General features: G+C 41.5%; 12 non-coding genes across 12 annotated transcripts; all 12 read right to left on the reverse strand.

The window, feature by feature from the left end:
- Positions 1 to 647: 647 nt before the first annotated feature.
- Positions 648 to 721, reverse strand: trnat-ugu. Its single transcript has one exon. It is a non-coding gene; the product is annotated as a tRNA-Thr (tRNA).
- Positions 722 to 949: 228 nt separating this feature from the next.
- Positions 950 to 1023, reverse strand: trnat-agu. Its single transcript has one exon. It is a non-coding gene; the product is annotated as a tRNA-Thr (tRNA).
- A 741-nt stretch (positions 1024 to 1764) lies between these two features.
- Positions 1765 to 1838, reverse strand: trnat-ugu. The gene has a single exon. It is a non-coding gene; the product is annotated as a tRNA-Thr (tRNA).
- A 228-nt stretch (positions 1839 to 2066) lies between these two features.
- trnat-agu lies at positions 2067 to 2140 on the reverse strand. Its single transcript has one exon. It is a non-coding gene; the product is annotated as a tRNA-Thr (tRNA).
- A 742-nt stretch (positions 2141 to 2882) lies between these two features.
- Positions 2883 to 2956, reverse strand: trnat-ugu. The gene has a single exon. It is a non-coding gene; the product is annotated as a tRNA-Thr (tRNA).
- Positions 2957 to 3298: 342 nt separating this feature from the next.
- On the reverse strand, positions 3299 to 3372 carry trnat-ugu. The gene has a single exon. It is a non-coding gene; the product is annotated as a tRNA-Thr (tRNA).
- A 334-nt stretch (positions 3373 to 3706) lies between these two features.
- On the reverse strand, positions 3707 to 3780 carry trnat-ugu. The gene has a single exon. It is a non-coding gene; the product is annotated as a tRNA-Thr (tRNA).
- A 228-nt stretch (positions 3781 to 4008) lies between these two features.
- On the reverse strand, positions 4009 to 4082 carry trnat-agu. The gene has a single exon. It is a non-coding gene; the product is annotated as a tRNA-Thr (tRNA).
- A 742-nt stretch (positions 4083 to 4824) lies between these two features.
- Positions 4825 to 4898, reverse strand: trnat-ugu. The gene has a single exon. It is a non-coding gene; the product is annotated as a tRNA-Thr (tRNA).
- A 202-nt stretch (positions 4899 to 5100) lies between these two features.
- On the reverse strand, positions 5101 to 5174 carry trnat-agu. The gene has a single exon. It is a non-coding gene; the product is annotated as a tRNA-Thr (tRNA).
- Positions 5175 to 5910: 736 nt separating this feature from the next.
- trnat-cgu lies at positions 5911 to 5984 on the reverse strand. Its single transcript has one exon. It is a non-coding gene; the product is annotated as a tRNA-Thr (tRNA).
- Positions 5985 to 6619: 635 nt separating this feature from the next.
- trnat-ugu lies at positions 6620 to 6693 on the reverse strand. The gene has a single exon. It is a non-coding gene; the product is annotated as a tRNA-Thr (tRNA).
- Positions 6694 to 16657: the final 9964 nt, after the last annotated feature.

Genomic DNA, 16657 nt, shown 5'->3' on the forward strand with positions numbered 1-16657 from the left:
GTCATTCTGGTTGGACACTATTTTTTTGCCCATTATCCCAACATCTGGTGCTTGAAAGCTGTGTGTCAGATAAATTGCAACCAAAAGAACACCTTTCCAAGGCTGCACTGGACATGAAGGCAGATGCTAGGCACTGCTGAGATTTCAAATCAGGTTCTCCAGTTTACTAGACAGGCGATTTAATCAACTAAGCCGCAGCACCCAAGAGTAGTAGTTGCAAAGTTCAACTAATGAGTATCCCGAAAATATCCCGAACATTAGGGTTTTTGCCCAGGTCTTTCTTGCAGTTAAACTCCAGAGATGCTTGACAGACAAGACAAGAAATATGATGTTGATTGAAGCACATTTGTGAGCTATGCATTCCAATTCCTGGCAAAGTCTTGGTTTAGGTGTGAGCCTTGCACCTTGGCAAGTGCGATGTTTGTCTCCAGCGGTCATAAAGGGACCCCAAAGTAAGCAAGGCCACAGTCCCACACTTTGATAAAAAGTGGCATTGCCTTGTAAGTGAGCTGACATCTGTTTGCAAAACTGCCTTGATTTTTGAGCAGAAGTACGCTTCGAAGGGTATGCAAGCACAAAGAAAGGGCATTTCTGCACCATCAAATGCATGCACTAGATGAACTGGCTGTGGTTTAAGCAAAGAAAGCAGGCACTGCTGAGAGTCGAACTCAGGATCTCCTGTTTACAAGACAGGCGCTTTAACCAACTAAGCCACAGCGCCTCATGGGCAACTGTCAACTTGGCAACTTGGCCACTGGGCATCTGCCATTAGATAGAGAACAAAGCATGCTGATGCCCTGCTCTGGAACTTCTTGTTCTCTTGGTCATTCTAGTTGGACACTTTTTTTTGCCCACCATCCCAAGCTAGAAAGCTGCGAGTCAGATAAATTGCAACCAAAAGAAGAAAGGTCAAGTTTCCAAGGTTGCAGTGGAAATGAAGGCAGATGCAAGGCACTGCTGAGATTTGAACTCAGGATCTCCTGTTTACTAGACAGGCGCTTTAACCAACTAAGCCACAGCGCCTCATGGACAACAGACAACTGGGCAGCTTCCATTAGAAAGAGAAAGAAGCACGCTGATGCCCTGCCATGGAACTTATTGTACTGTTGGTCATTCTGGTTGGACACTATTTTTTTGCCCATTATCCCAACATCTGGTGCTTGAAAGCTGTGTGTCAGATAAATTGCAACCAAAAGAACACCTTTCCAAGGCTGCACTGGACATGAAGGCAGATGCTAGGCACTGCTGAGATTTCAAATCAGGTTCTCCAGTTTACTAGACAGGCGATTTAATCAACTAAGCCACAGCACCCAAGAGTAGTAGTTGCAAAGTTCAACTAATGAGAAATGCGAACATAGAGAAATATCCCGAACATTAGGGTTTTTGCCCAGGTCTTTCTTGCAGTTAAACTCCAGAGATGCTTGACAGACAAGACAAGAAATATGATGTTGATTGAAGCACATTTGTGAGCTATGCATTCCAATTCCTGGCAAAGTCTTGGTTTAGGTGTGAGCCTTGCACCTTGGCAAGTGCGATGTTTGTCTCCAGCGGTCATAAAGGGACCCCAAAGTAAGCAAGGCCACAGTCCCACACTTTGATAAAAAGTGGCATTGCCTTGTAAGTGAGCTGACATCTGTTTGCAAAACTGCCTTGATTTTTGAGCAGAAGTACGCTTCGAAGGGTATGCAAGCACAAAGAAAGGGCATTTCTGCACCATCAAATGCATGCACTAGATGAACTGGCTGTGGTTTAAGCAAAGAAAGCAGGCACTGCTGAGAGTCGAACTCAGGATCTCCTGTTTACAAGACAGGCGCTTTAACCAACTAAGCCACAGCGCCTCATGGGCAACTGTCAACTTGGCAACTTGGCCACTGGGCATCTGCCATTAGATAGAGAACAAAGCATGCTGATGCCCTGCTCTGGAACTTCTTGTTCTCTTGGTCATTCTAGTTGGACACTTTTTTTTGCCCACCATCCCAAGCTAGAAAGCTGCGAGTCAGATAAATTGCAACCAAAAGAAGAAAGGTCAAGTTTCCAAGGTTGCAGTGGAAATGAAGGCAGATGCAAGGCACTGCTGAGATTTGAACTCAGGATCTCCTGTTTACTAGACAGGCGCTTTAACCAACTAAGCCACAGCGCCTCATGGACAACAGACAACTGGGCAGCTTCCATTAGAAAGAGAAAGAAGCACGCTGATGCCCTGCCATGGAACTTATTGTACTGTTGGTCATTCTGGTTGGACACTATTTTTTTGCCCATTATCCCAACATCTGGTGCTTGAAAGCTGTGTGTCAGATAAATTGCAACCAAAAGAACACCTTTCCAAGGCTGCACTGGACATGAAGGCAGATGCTAGGCACTGCTGAGATTTCAAATCAGGTTCTCCAGTTTACTAGACAGGCGATTTAATCAACTAAGCCACAGCACCCAAGAGTAGTAGTTGCAAAGTTCAACTAATGAGAAATGCGAACATAGAGAAAATATCCCGAACATTAGGGTTTTTGCCCAGGTCTTTCTTGCAGTTAAACTCCAGAGATGCTTGACAGACAAGACAAGAAATATGATGTTGATTGAAGCACATTTGTGAGCTATGCATTCCAATTCCTGGCAAAGTCTTGGTTTAGGTGTGAGCCTTGCACCTTGGCAAGTGCGATGTTTGTCTCCAGCGGTCATAAAGGGACCCCAAAGTAAGCAAGGCCACAGTCCCACACTTTGATAAAAAGTGGCATTGCCTTGTAAGTGAGCTGACATCTGTTTGCAAAACTGCCTTGATTTTTGAGCAGAAGTACGCTTCGAAGGGTATGCAAGCACAAAGAAAGGGCATTTCTGCACCATCAAATGCATGCACTAGATGAACTGGCTGTGGTTTAAGCAAAGAAAGCAGGCACTGCTGAGAGTCGAACTCAGGATCTCCTGTTTACAAGACAGGCGCTTTAACCAACTAAGCCACAGCGCCTCATGGGCAACTGGCAACTTGGCAACTTGGCAACTTGGCCACTGGGCATCTGCCATTAGATAGAGAACAAAGCATGCTGATGCCCTGCTCTGGAACTTCTTGTTCTCTTGGTCATTCTAGTTGGACACTTTTTTTTGCCCACCATCCCAAGCTAGAAAGCTGCGAGTCAGATAAATTGCAACCAAAAGAAGAAAGGTCAAGTTTCCAAGGTTGCAGTGGAAATGAAGGCAGATGCAAGGCACTGCTGAGATTTGAACTCAGGATCTCCTGTTTACTAGACAGGCGCTTTAACCATCAAATGCATGCACTAGATGAACTGGCTGGGGTTTAAGCAAAGAAAGCAGGCACTGCTGAGAGTCGAACTCAGGATCTCCTGTTTACAAGACAGGCGCTTTAACCAACTAAGCCACAGCGCCTAATGGACAACTGTCAACTTGGCAACTGGGCATCTGCCATTAGATAGAGAACAAAGCATGCTGATGCCCTGCTCTGGAACTTTTTGTTCTCTTGGTCATTCTAGTTGGACACTTTTTTTTGCCCACCATCCCAACATCATGAGCTAGAAAGCTGCGAGTCAGATAAATTGCAACCAAAAGAAGAAAGATCAAGTTTCAAAGGTTGCAGTGGAAATGAAGGCAGATGCAAGGCACTGCTGAGATTTGCACTCAGGATCTCCTGTTTACGAGACAGGTGCTTTAACCATCAAATGCATGCACTAGATGAACTGGCTGTGGTTTAAGCAAAGAAAGCAGGCACTGCTGAGAGTCGAACTCAGGATCTCCTGTTTACAAGACAGGCGCTTTAACCAACTAAGCCACAGCGCCTCATGGGCAACTGTCAACTTGGCAACTTGGCCACTGGGCATCTGCCATTAGATAGAGAACAAAGCATGCTGATGCCCTGCTCTGGAACTTCTTGTTCTCTTGGTCATTCTAGTTGGACACTTTTTTTTGCCCACCATCCCAAGCTAGAAAGCTGCGAGTCAGATAAATTGCAACCAAAAGAAGAAAGGTCAAGTTTCCAAGGTTGCAGTGGAAATGAAGGCAGATGCAAGGCACTGCTGAGATTTGAACTCAGGATCTCCTGTTTACTAGACAGGCGCTTTAACCAACTAAGCCACAGCGCCTCATGGACAACAGACAACTGGGCAGCTTCCATTAGAAAGAGAAAGAAGCACGCTGATGCCCTGCCATGGAACTTATTGTACTGTTGGTCATTCTGGTTGGACACTATTTTTTTGCCCATTATCCCAACATCTGGTGCTTGAAAGCTGTGTGTCAGATAAATTGCAACCAAAAGAACACCTTTCCAAGGCTGCACTGGACATGAAGGCAGATGCTAGGCACTGCTGAGATTTCAAATCAGGTTCTCCAGTTTACTAGACAGGCGATTTAATCAACTAAGCCACAGCACCCAAGAGTAGTAGTTGCAAAGTTCAACTAATGAGAAATGCGAACATAGAGAAAATATCCCGAACATTAGGGTTTTTGCCCAGGTCTTTCTTGCAGTTAAACTCCAGAGATGCTTGACAGACAAGACAAGAAATATGATGTTGATTGAAGCACATTTGTGAGCTATGCATTCCAATTCCTGGCAAAGTCTTGGTTTAGGTGTGAGCCTTGCACCTTGGCAAGTGCGATGTTTGTCTCCAGCGGTCATAAAGGGACCCCAAAGTAAGCAAGGCCACAGTCCCACACTTTGATAAAAAGTGGCATTGCCTTGTAAGTGAGCTGACATCTGTTTGCAAAACTGCCTTGATTTTTGAGCAGAAGTACGCTTCGAAGGGTATGCAAGCACAAAGAAAGGGCATTTCTGCACCATCAAATGCATGCACTAGATGAACTGGCTGTGGTTTAAGCAAAGAAAGCAGGCACTGCTGAGAGTCGAACTCAGGATCTCCTGTTTACAAGACAGGCGCTTTAACCAACTAAGCCACAGCGCCTCATGGACAACTGTCAACTTGGCATCTGCCATTAGATAGAGAACAAAGCATGCTGATGCCCTGCTCTGGAACTTCTTGTTCTCTTGGTCATTCTAGTTGGACACTTTTTTTGCCCACCATCCCGAGCTAGAAAGCTGCGAGTCAGATAAATTGCAACCAAAGTCAAGTTTCCAAGGTTGCAGTGGAAATGAAGGCAGATGCAAGGCACTGCTGAGATTTGAACTCAGGATCTCCTGTTTACTAGACAGGCGCTTTAACCAACTAAGCCACAGCGCCTCATGGGCTGCAGACAACTGGGCAGCTTCCATTAGAAAGAGAAAGAAGCACGCTGATGCCCTGCCATGGAACTTATTGTACTGTTGGTCATTCTGGTTGGACACTATTTTTTTGCCCATTATCCCAACATCTGGTGCTTGAAAGCTGTGTGTCAGATAAATTGCAACCAAAAGAACACCTTTCCAAGGCTGCACTGGACATGAAGGCAGATGCTAGGCACTGCTGAGATTTCAAATCAGGTTCTCCAGTTTACTAGACAGGCGATTTAATCAACTAAGCCACAGCACCCAAGAGTAGTAGTTGCAAAGTTCAACTAATGAGAAATGCGAACATAGAGAAAATATCCCGAACATTAGGGTTTTTGCCCAGGTCTTTCTTGCAGTTAAACTCCAGAGATGCTTGACAGACAAGACAAGAAATATGATGTTGATTGAAGCACATTTGTGAGCTATGCATTCCAATTCCTGGCAAAGTCTTGGTTTAGGTGTGAGCCTTGCACCTTGGCAAGTGCGATGTTTGTCTCCAGCGGTCATAAAGGGACCCCAAAGTAAGCAAGGCCACAGTCCCACACTTTGATAAAAAAGGGCATTGCCTTGTAAGTGAGCTGACATCTGTTTGCAAAACAGCCTGGATTTTTGAGCAGAAGTACGCTTCGAAGGGTATGCAAAGAAAGGGCATTTCTGCACCATCAAATGCATGCACTAGATGAACTGGCTGTGGTTTAAGCAAAGAAAGCAGGCACTGCTGAGAGTCGAACTCAGGATCTCCTGTTTACGAGACAGGCGCTTTAACCAACTAAGCCACAGCGCCTCATGGACAACTGTCAACTTGGCAACTGGGCATCTGCCATTAGATAGAGAACAAAGCATGCTGATGCCCTGCTCTGGAACTTTTGTTCTCTTGGTCATTCTAGTTGGACACTTTTTTTTGCCCACCATCCCAACATCATGAGCTGGAAAGCTGCGAGTCAGATAAATTGCAACCAAAAGAAGAAAGATCAAGTTTCAAAGGTTGCAGTGGAAATGAAGGCAGATGCAAGGCACTGCTGAGATTTGAACTCTGGATCTCCTGTTTACGAGACATGAGCTTTAATCATCAAATGCATGCACTAGATGAACTGGCTGTGGTTTAAGCAAAGAAAGCAGGCACTGCTGAGAGAGGAACTCAGGATCTCCTGTTTACTAGACAGGCGCTTTAACCAACTAAGCCACAGCGCCTCATGGACAAATGTCAACTTGGCAACTGGGTATCTGCCATTAGATAGAGAACAAAGCATGCTGATGCCCTGCTCTGGAACTTCTTGTTCTCTTGGTCATTCTAGTTGGACACTTTTTTTTGCCTACCATCCCAACATCATGAGCTAGAAAGCTGCGAGTCAGATAAATTGCAACCAAAAGAAGAAAGGTCAAGTTTCCAAGGTTGCAGTGGAAATGAAGGCAGATGCAAGGCACTGCTGAGATTTGAACTCAGGATCTCCTGTTTACAAGACAGGCGCTTTAACCAACTAAGCCACAGCGCCTCATGGACAACAAGCAACTGGGCAGCTTCCATTAGAAAGAGAAAGAAGTACGCTGATGCCCTGACATGGAATTTATTCTACTGTTGGTCATTCTGGTTGGAAACTATTTTTTTACCCATTATCCCAACATCTGGTGCTTGAAAGCTGTGTGTCAGATAAATTGCAACCAAAAGAACACCTTTCCAAGGCTGCACTGGACATGAAGGCAGATGCTAGGCACTGCTGAGATTTCAAATCAGGTTCTCCAGTTTACTAGACAGGCGATTTAATCAACTAAGCCACAGCACCCAAGAGTAGTAGTTGCAAAGTTCAACTAATGAGAAATGCGAACATAGAGAAAATATCCCGAACATTAATATGCATTAAAAAATTTTTGACACGTGTCAAGTTTGACACCCGCGACAAGTTTTTATACGCGTGCCTATTTTGGCCGAATGCATTAAAGTCAGAGGGCAGCCCAGATTTTTTCAGCACAGTGGATTTATTTGACGATGGCGTAACACGGAAACACAGAAACGATTATTTGTAAATAAGATCACGTGACGACACCCTTAATACCCGTCCTTTGCTGCACATTCGGCCTCTTGACAAAGCTGCGGGTGGCGGCGAAACGGTCGTCGAGGTTGGTGCGGCGCTGTTGGGAGAAGGGGCCCCTCTCCAATATCTGTTGCTTACAGGCATTTCAAGCATGGCGGTGGAATTTGTTTACGCCTCCTAAATCGGCAGATATGGAACCCGGATGCTAATCTCATCACACTTGCTCACTGTGAACCCGCACAGCGGTGAAAACTACAAGAGCACAGTCTGTATACTTATCTGTGTTTTGTTGGAGCGGACAGGATATTTTTGCGATTATTCAATCGCTAAGGAAGTCATTGGACTGTAATACCTGGACTCCAAAACATCACTTATCATCACTTATCATTATCTACAATATACAGACCCTACTGCGGATCTATAATAACACATTCCATCTATCCACATTGTTGAACTTTGTTGTTGAGCCCATGGCTCTGGGATAACCCTGCAATATTTCAATAATTTGGGCAGCGCCCATGTTCCACGCCCTGCTATATTTAAGATCACTTACTGTTTAGCACGTTTTCTATTCAGCTGTGTGACAATTAATTATTGGACTGAACCAGTGGCATAGAGGTGTGCCCAATTATTTACAAATAATCATTTTACAGACCTAGGCGTCTGTTCCACAGCTATCACCACCATACATATCATTGGTTCTTCCAACCCGCTTTGCATAAAGCGGGTGGTGGGGTCAAATGATTTAAAACAGAGATCCCTCCTCCCATATGCTGCACCTTGTTTTTATATTTGTTTTTAATCAACATTTGGGGCATGGTTGTTAATAAATATTGCCTTTTTAAATCGTTTGGATATGACATTCTTTATTCATTGATACAGTCCTGGAGGTTAAGTCCTCTTCTCAAATTTTTTCATTTAACTTAGTTATTTTGTGGACACTCCTTGTATCTGTATCAATGATTAGTATCATAATTACCTATGGTCTGGCTTGTTTATTCTTTAAGTGAAAGTACAGGTAGAGTAACCCCTGCCCCATTCTGGCACATTCATTCCCCCTAGTGCATGTAAATACATATCTATCGACAGCACTCCAATTTTCATTAAAACCGCCTTTATTATTTGCAAAACTTTGATTTTATTATTGGCAAAAATTCATTCCCCCTAGTGCATGTGCAAAGCTGAGACAATATGACAATAAATTGACCATCCCATGGGGTAATAGTCCCAAAATCTGAAATTTAGATCATATTTGACAAATGATAGAACGTACGTGATTTGGTGTTCCATTTGGTTAACAATGTGATCTGTACCATAGCCGTGCTGTTTATTTGGGAATACTTATTTTTCCTACCGAGGAACCTTCAACTAACCTCTGGGGCCATCAGGAAACCTAGTTTCACGGTAGTCTGTTTAAGGTTTAGCTGTTGGTGTGAGAGGAGGGGTAGATTCTGGAGTTTATTTTGGGTTATTAGTTCCAGTTTATTTGAGATTTTTCTTAGGACTTCCAATTTTATGTAACCACTAGAGAGCATCCTTTGTCTCTTGTATTTTAGAACTTCACCCCTGGGAAATGTGATTTTTTTTATCAGTGCTTTACCTGTACTCACATATACAGAAACCATGTTCTGCTGTATTAAGAGACTTCAGTCAAAAGAAATATGTGCATCTTTCTGGATATGACCAGGTTTTTTTGATGTAAGATGAGACCATTAGATTACTATCACAGTAGCATTAGGTGTACTATCAGACGTTCCAAAAGATTTTAATAGAATTTTAATAGAATTTCTGAAAGCTAAGTTTTGAAAGCTAATTGGACAACTAATTGGTCTATTAGGGATTGTCTGTGTTCCTGGAACTCTCAAAGGAATAGTTTCAAACCTTTATAAACTGGTTTAAAATATAATTTGGGGAACATCACTACCAACTGCCTCTCTGTACAGACTACAGTGAGTTCTTGAGTTAAGAGTGGATGTTGAAGGTATCAATATACTTGAGATTTATTTCCAAGGGCACAGAAAGTAAGGAATCCACTTCCAAAGGGAATCCAATCAGCTGGATTCTTGTAATGGTATTGAAGGCCACATTGCCATGTACTTTCATACATTGTTTTCCTATATATGTTGTATAAAACTGTTCCTTATTCCCTATAACAGGCACTTCCAGAACATATAAGCATATTCTGAGCTTATGATTACAATTTTTTTCAATTTCACTATGAATGTCATAAAAAACTGCAATCAAACTAAAATCACAGAATTTCTTCTTTTGGGATTTCATGGTCCTCAAACCCTAAGAAGGTCTATCTTTTATATATGCCTTTTTGTATACATCTTGGCATTGGGTGGGAACCTCTTGATAGTTGTTCTGTATCTGGGAAGTCAGCACCTCCACTCCCCCATGTATTTCTTCCTGAGTAATCTCTCCATAACTGATCTGTTACTCTGTACTAGTGTGGTTCCCAACTTGCTCATTTCCTTATTAAGAAATGGAACACCAATGTCTGTCTCTGCTTGTGTAACTCAGTTCTTTTCTAATGGGGTCTTCACTGGAGTTGAATGTCTCCTTCTCACAGTTATGGCTTATGATCGATACTTGGCCATCTGCAAACCATTGCACTATGTCACCATAATGACCAGTAAGCGTTGTATCTATTTTGTGGTTTGGTCTTGGTTAGAAATTGCATTTATTAATGTCCCTGCAACTATTATAATCTCATATTCAGCATTTTGTGGATGCAAAACTCTGGACTACATTTATTGTGCTTTTTTCTCACTTGTTGAAGTTTCATGCTCTGATTTGTTCATCATGGAAAGAGTGATCACGGTGGTATCTATACCTGTGGTTGTGCTGCCTTTTTTCTTCATTGTCACAACATATGTCTCTATCTTCCACTCCATCCTAAGGATCTCCTCCAGTACTGGAAGGCAGAAAACCTTCTCCACCTGCAGTTCCCACCTCACAGTTGTCTGCACATATTATGGGATTCTTTTTGCTATATATACAGTCCCATCCAAGGGACAGTCTTTAAATGTGAATAAAATCATGTCTCTTCTGTATATAATGGTTACACCACTATTCAACCCCATCATATACAGTTTTAGGAATCAAGAAATCTGGAAAGCTTTGAGTAAATGGATGTCTGTAAAGGTTCCCTCAAGCAAGAACATCTCTGGCTGATATAGTCTCCTGGCCTAGTAACAAACTGAAAGGTCACATGCAATCTAACCTTGAGTGAACCAGTTTTACAACAGTTTTAATATAATTTAGACTAAAAAATTTCCACTTTTGTTAACAGCCCCATTTTTTGTTTACTGCATTGTGTTATTAAATGTTATTGCCTTTGAAAATAATGAATTCACTAATTACGCTGAACAATCCCCATTTTTCCTCTTATGATATTACATGGTTGGTGCTTTTGTTGCATTTTTAGCAATTTTATTGTATTTTCAGTTCTGCATAATTGTTGATTACTTGTTTGCCCCCCTAAAACATAATTAGCCCAGTGAAAGTATTCAAACTATGATTCTTACTACAATTTACACTAGGCAGAAAAAAAATCATTGGTTTGAGTTTTATTTGATGTTAGTGATTGTATTGCAGTGTGCATTGTTCATGATTTTTTTATGTGAAAATTTTGTGTGATATATTTAAATGTGGGTGCCTCTGCACACCACAAAGGTTTGGTAAATCTATGCATATTGGGCATCAAACTGTTCAGCAGACCCCTGGGGTTCATGATTAGTATGTTTTATGATGGCATGTTATGAAATCTGGGGCATATGATGCGGTAAAATGCAAGAAAAATATTCTATATTTAAGGAGCGAGATTACTACCACACTGCGTTTAAAAAAGGTTAAATTAGTTAAATTTCAATCATTGATTTTCCCTGTAGAATAATCCCAACAGTTTTCAGTTGAAGATTGAAAACCATTCCACATCAGTCACCTGTTTTTGTTTTTTTTTTCAATGGATCAATAAACCGTGTTTTTTATTTTATTTCATAAGGAAGTGCGACCTGCATTTTTTTGTCTTGACTTCATCAGGCAGTCTATTCTTCTGGCCTATTAAAACCTCACTATTAGTAGTATGACTATGAACCTTTCCATTCATCCAGGTCATGGTATATCTAGTATAAGTAATTCTAAAACAGCTGGACTTACAGAGTAATCATTGAAATAGTTTCACTAGTCATCTGAGCAGCTTCTTCAGTTCAACTGACTGGTTTGGGAAGTCCTCGGCATATAACATTGAGAGCAGTTCCTTTGTATGTTGTCCATTTGCACAAATAGTACAAGCAACAACAAGCTTAGCAACAAGAGTCAGACACTAGTGATGGGTGAATTTGGGGCATTTCACTTTGCCGAAAAACTTGTGAACTACCAGCGAAATTCGCAAAACGGCGAAAAATTCGCAAAACGACGCCGACGTCTCGTCCAAAAAAGCAGAAGCGGCGTCCATTTTTTATGACACCCGCAAATTTTCACTGCGGTTTCACAAATTTATTCACCAGCGGCGAATCGCGGGAATTCGCCGCTAATTCGCACCTGGTGAGTAAATTCGCCCATCACTATCAGCCACCAAAAGTACCTGGCAATAAGTTAACCTGATTTCTTAACACTGGCATGCCTGGCCGTATTGAAAAAATGACCCCATGATAGAACTTTATTATGCAACATTATTTTGAAGCATTAAGGTTTTATCTGGAGGCCTTGATGGGGCACTTCCTCTTTTGGCCTGTAACATCTTAAAGTGGCCATAAACACATCGATAATATTTTACAAATTAATTTTCATACAATATTCGGTGCGTGTATGGTGGGAGACAAATTGACGATATCGGCAGATGACTTGGATATCAGTCAGCTTGTCTATCGGCTGGTCAGAAAATTTTGATTGGGCGCCTTTGAAGGCACCTGAACATCGGCCATTGTTAGTGCTGAATCATCAGATAAAATTCTACTGTTTCTATATATATATCTGACGATTCAACTCTACACCTGTGTATTGAAATGAACAATCTTTCCTGGAAATATCTTTTCCAAGAAAGATCATAATTGTAACATCTATGGCCACCTTAAAAAGCAGAATCAGACTGAATGGCCAGACCCGTGGGGAAGGTGGGTAGCAGATAGCAGTGGTAAGTAAGTTCACTCCAGGAGTGGAAGTTAGAGAGGGTTAGTGAGTTAGACAGCCCATTGTCCCAACAAGGAGTATTAGTTTGGGCTAGAGCCCTGAGGTGATTGTGCATTTGAGTGAGGGAAGTGAGTGTTCAGGTGTAGGTTGTGGAGAGTCTACAGGAGAAGCTTGGGCATTGTATGTGAGGTCACAGCAGAGAATTGGGGGAAAGATTTCCTTAGATGAGGAAGCCCCTGTACCGCTAACAACACTCCTGGGCTCAGGACGGCTTCAGATGGGAGAACGCTGCGGTGTTAGTGAGTAACAGATATTAGGCCAAATTCAATTCAGTGAGAAAAAGGTTTATTACCTGAAAAGATTCAATTTGGGGTGCAATTCAATTCAAAGAAACTTATCTCACTGTTTATTATGTGAAAACTCTATCGAAGTCTATGGGGGGAAAAAAAGGAACTGAATTGGGAGAAAAGTTTTTTCTCCTCGAATTGAAACCTGTCTATCAGTTTTCATGTGATAAACCAGGAGAATTTTTTCTCACTGAATTGAATCTGGCCCATTGTGTGAAAAATATCCTTATGGACGACCCAAGCCCCGGTTTAAGCTGCATGCTGTACCCTTGCAATAAAAGGTGTTTGACTATATTGCATTTATTGCATTATTGTATTAAATTATTTGGGCAATAAAGACCTTATACATAACATCTAGTAACAGGTGAAGCAATCGCCACAAGTGGCCCTGGAGGGCAAAGTCAGAGACACCAGACCAATAGCCTGATCAGAGGAATAATAGGGCAGGGAGGGAAAGCAGAAACTTCTTCAAAAGTGACAAGGCATCTGCACTGGTGACAGTCACAGCACATGATGAAACGTATGGCGTGCGTGACTTCATCTCTGCAGTTAATGTCCTAGTCTTTACTGTTGGCACCTACATTTCTAACTTCTTAGGACACTTGCATAATTTATGGGTCAAATTTACTATGGATTTTGTTGGCAAAGATCTTTATAAATGTGATTCAGATTTTGTCATTGTCGGAATAGTTTAGGAAGAAGCAAAAAAACTAGTATCATAACAACACAGGACAGAAGGAACTCAAATCAAAGATGCTCCGCTAGACAGAAAAGGGTGAGTAAAATATGTTTTGGGGTTCATTTGGGGTAATAGAACCTAGAAGCAGATAGCAGTCTCAAAATTCTGCATTTAGGAGAACATGATTGGTGCCTGTGAATCAGTGAAGGTGTGCTCTCTCAGGAACTATATAGATTGTGGGGGTCATTTTACAGGTGGGGAAAAGACTAAAAAACTGCAAAATGTGCAGCCCCAATATTAATCATTTCCCCTATTTTAGTGTGTTTGTTGGCCCCATCGTTATATGTACCCATATATATGGAGTATTGTTTTATTCAGGGGAAATTGCTGATTGATATTTAGCACATGTTGGAGAGTTTCCGTGGATATATTGGGGAGAAATCTAACTTGTAGCTGTACCTGCATTTTTCCATGATTTCAGACCAAAGTACTGATTTCTATGAAGGACAGCAACCCCAATTCTCTATGTAGGAAAGCAAGTTTGGCATCATTGAATAGCTGAAGGTGTGTGCTTTTAGAAACTATATGGTGTGTGAGATTTAATTCACAGGTAGGGGGTTAACAATAAAAAATTACTACACATAAAGACACCCCCAAATTTTCAACTGTAATTGCCCTTATTCATTGTACCAGTTTTGGGGTGTTTGGTGGCTGCATTTTTATGTGCGTCCATAAATATATGGGGTAATGTTTTATTCAGGGAAACTTGCAGATTTCTATTTAGCAGGTTTTTTGATTGTCATGGAAATAGGGGAAACATCTAACTTTGCATCTGTTTTTTTCATTGATTTCAGACCAAAATTCTACAAGGGACTGTGGCCACAATTTTCCATATAGAAAAGCATGAATGGTGCCTCTGAATAGCTGGATGTGTGCATTTTTATGAGGGGTTAACACTAAAAAAACTGCAATTAGTACATATATAGTGCAGCCCCCAAATTTTCAGCTATAATTACCCTTATTCATTGCCTCAGTTTTGGTGTGTTTGGTGGCTGCATCCTTATAGGCACCCATACATAAGGAGTATTGTTTTATTCAGAGGAACTTGCAGATTGATATTTAAAAGATTTTTGATAGTTGGCATGGATATTATGGGGTAACATCTAACTTTGTGTCTGGTTTTCCCTTGATTTCAAACCAAAGTGCTGACTTCTACAAAGGACTGTGGCCACAATTCTCCATGTAGAAAAGCATAAATGGTGTCTCTGAATAGCCAAAGGTGTTCATTGTTAGGAAATATATGGTGTGTGGGGGTTATTTCATAGATATGGGGGGTTTACACTAAAAAAACTGCAAGAAGTACACAGAGTGCAGTCCCCAAATTTTAAACTTTAATTGCCCTTATGCATTGCCTCACTTTTTAGTTTAGAACTTACTGTGGACACCAGTGCCCATTGCTCTCACTGTAAAATATGTTTGGGATGCCAAAAACTCCCTTATAAACTACAGGTATGGAATCTGTTACCCGGAAACCCTTTTTCCGTGTAATAATAAAACAGTAGCTTGTACTTGATCCCAACTAAGATATAATTAATCCTTATTGGAAGCAAAACCAGCCTATTGGCTTCATGTAATATTTACATATTTACAAAGTATGAAGATCCAAATTATGGAAATATTCATTATCCAGAAAGCCCCAGGTCCCACACAATCTGGATAACAGGTCCCATACCTACTTCTTAATGCATTGATTCCTGTGAATAAAAACCAAATAGAACTTCACATACCACATAGCTGGCTGACAGATTGTGCTAGGTTTTGTAGGCATAGGCATTGATTGGCTAACCCTGAGAGTAGGCTGATTGTGGTGGGCATTGGGTCCCTTTGTGGGGGGTTGTCCTTATGGACACATGCCTTCAGCCTTTAGTATACAACCTTGACCATTTGACATGTTAACCAAATTACTTGTAGTGATATTGATGAAGGAATATTTGTGGATCCCACTTGATGTCAGATGATTATACACCTCCATCCCTCACCAGAAGGATCTAGATGGATGGGAAATGTGTGTCATGGAAGGCATCTACCCTAAATGACATTCTTTCACCCAGTCTGTGTATTACTAATCATCAAAAAGTTAAAAAAAAACCCCAATATGTGGTTGTCTGTAATGGGCACCTTTATTTGTGGGACCAGACAATGTAAACGCTACGGGGTCTTAGATATGTTCTTGCCCTTGTCTTCTGCTAATACAGGTCGTAAATTCAAAATCCAGCGTCACTATACATGTAACATGTACATGTAACTTCAGTAGTGTATTTGATTGAGTGTAAGAAGTGTCACATCCAATATGTAGGGTGCACCACACCAAGACTCAAAGATCAGGTTAGAGAAAGTCTGAGTAAGGAGACCCCAGTGGAAAGTCATGTCTTTAAATCTGTTGGAGGTGACATATCTTAATTTAAGACCTAAATAACCGAGAAGACTTCCCGGCTAGTGATGGGCGAATTTATTCGCCAGGCGCAAATTTGCGGTGAATTCCCGCGATTCACCACTGGTGAATAAATTTGCGAAACCGCAGCGAAAATTCCCCGGCGTCAAAAAAAATGGACGCCGGCACTGTTTCGCAAAATTATTCGCCGTTTAGAGAATTTTGTGGGAAATTCACAAATTTTTCTGCGAAGCAAAATGCCCCAAATCCGCCCATCACTATTCCCAGCCTGTTAGACGTGGAGATTGTGTAATGTTACTGGATCACTGTCCAATAACTAGAACACCTTATGGTCTGGATATAAACTGCTTTCTCTGAATAGTTAAAGGGATACTGTCATGGGAAAAACATTTTTTTTCAAAATGAATCAGTTAATAGTGCTGCTCCAGTAGAATTCTGCACTGAAATCTATTTCTCAAAAGAGCAAACTGATTTTTTTATATTCAATTTTGAAATCTGACATGGGGCTAGACATATTGACATTTTGTACTAAAACAGAGTTTCACTGGAACTGGCAAATCAACTGACTGTCATGTCGTAAAAGGATTTTTAGGTTAAGCCAGAAAGGAGACTTGTAAAGGCCCCAATACACAGACACAGGGCCACCATCAGAAATCACGGGGCCCCATACAGCAAAATACACAGATCCCGCCCCAAGCCCCACCCCAGATCCCGCCCACCCCTCCAAAAAATCATTCATTGTCAGGGCCCCCCCCCTATACAGTAAATTTAAAAAAAAACATTGGCAGCAATGATTTTTAAAAATCATTGGTG

Source organism: Xenopus laevis, chromosome 3L (assembly GCF_017654675.1).
Source record: "Xenopus laevis strain J_2021 chromosome 3L, Xenopus_laevis_v10.1, whole genome shotgun sequence".
Classification (NCBI taxonomy): Eukaryota; Metazoa; Chordata; class Amphibia; order Anura; family Pipidae; genus Xenopus; species Xenopus laevis.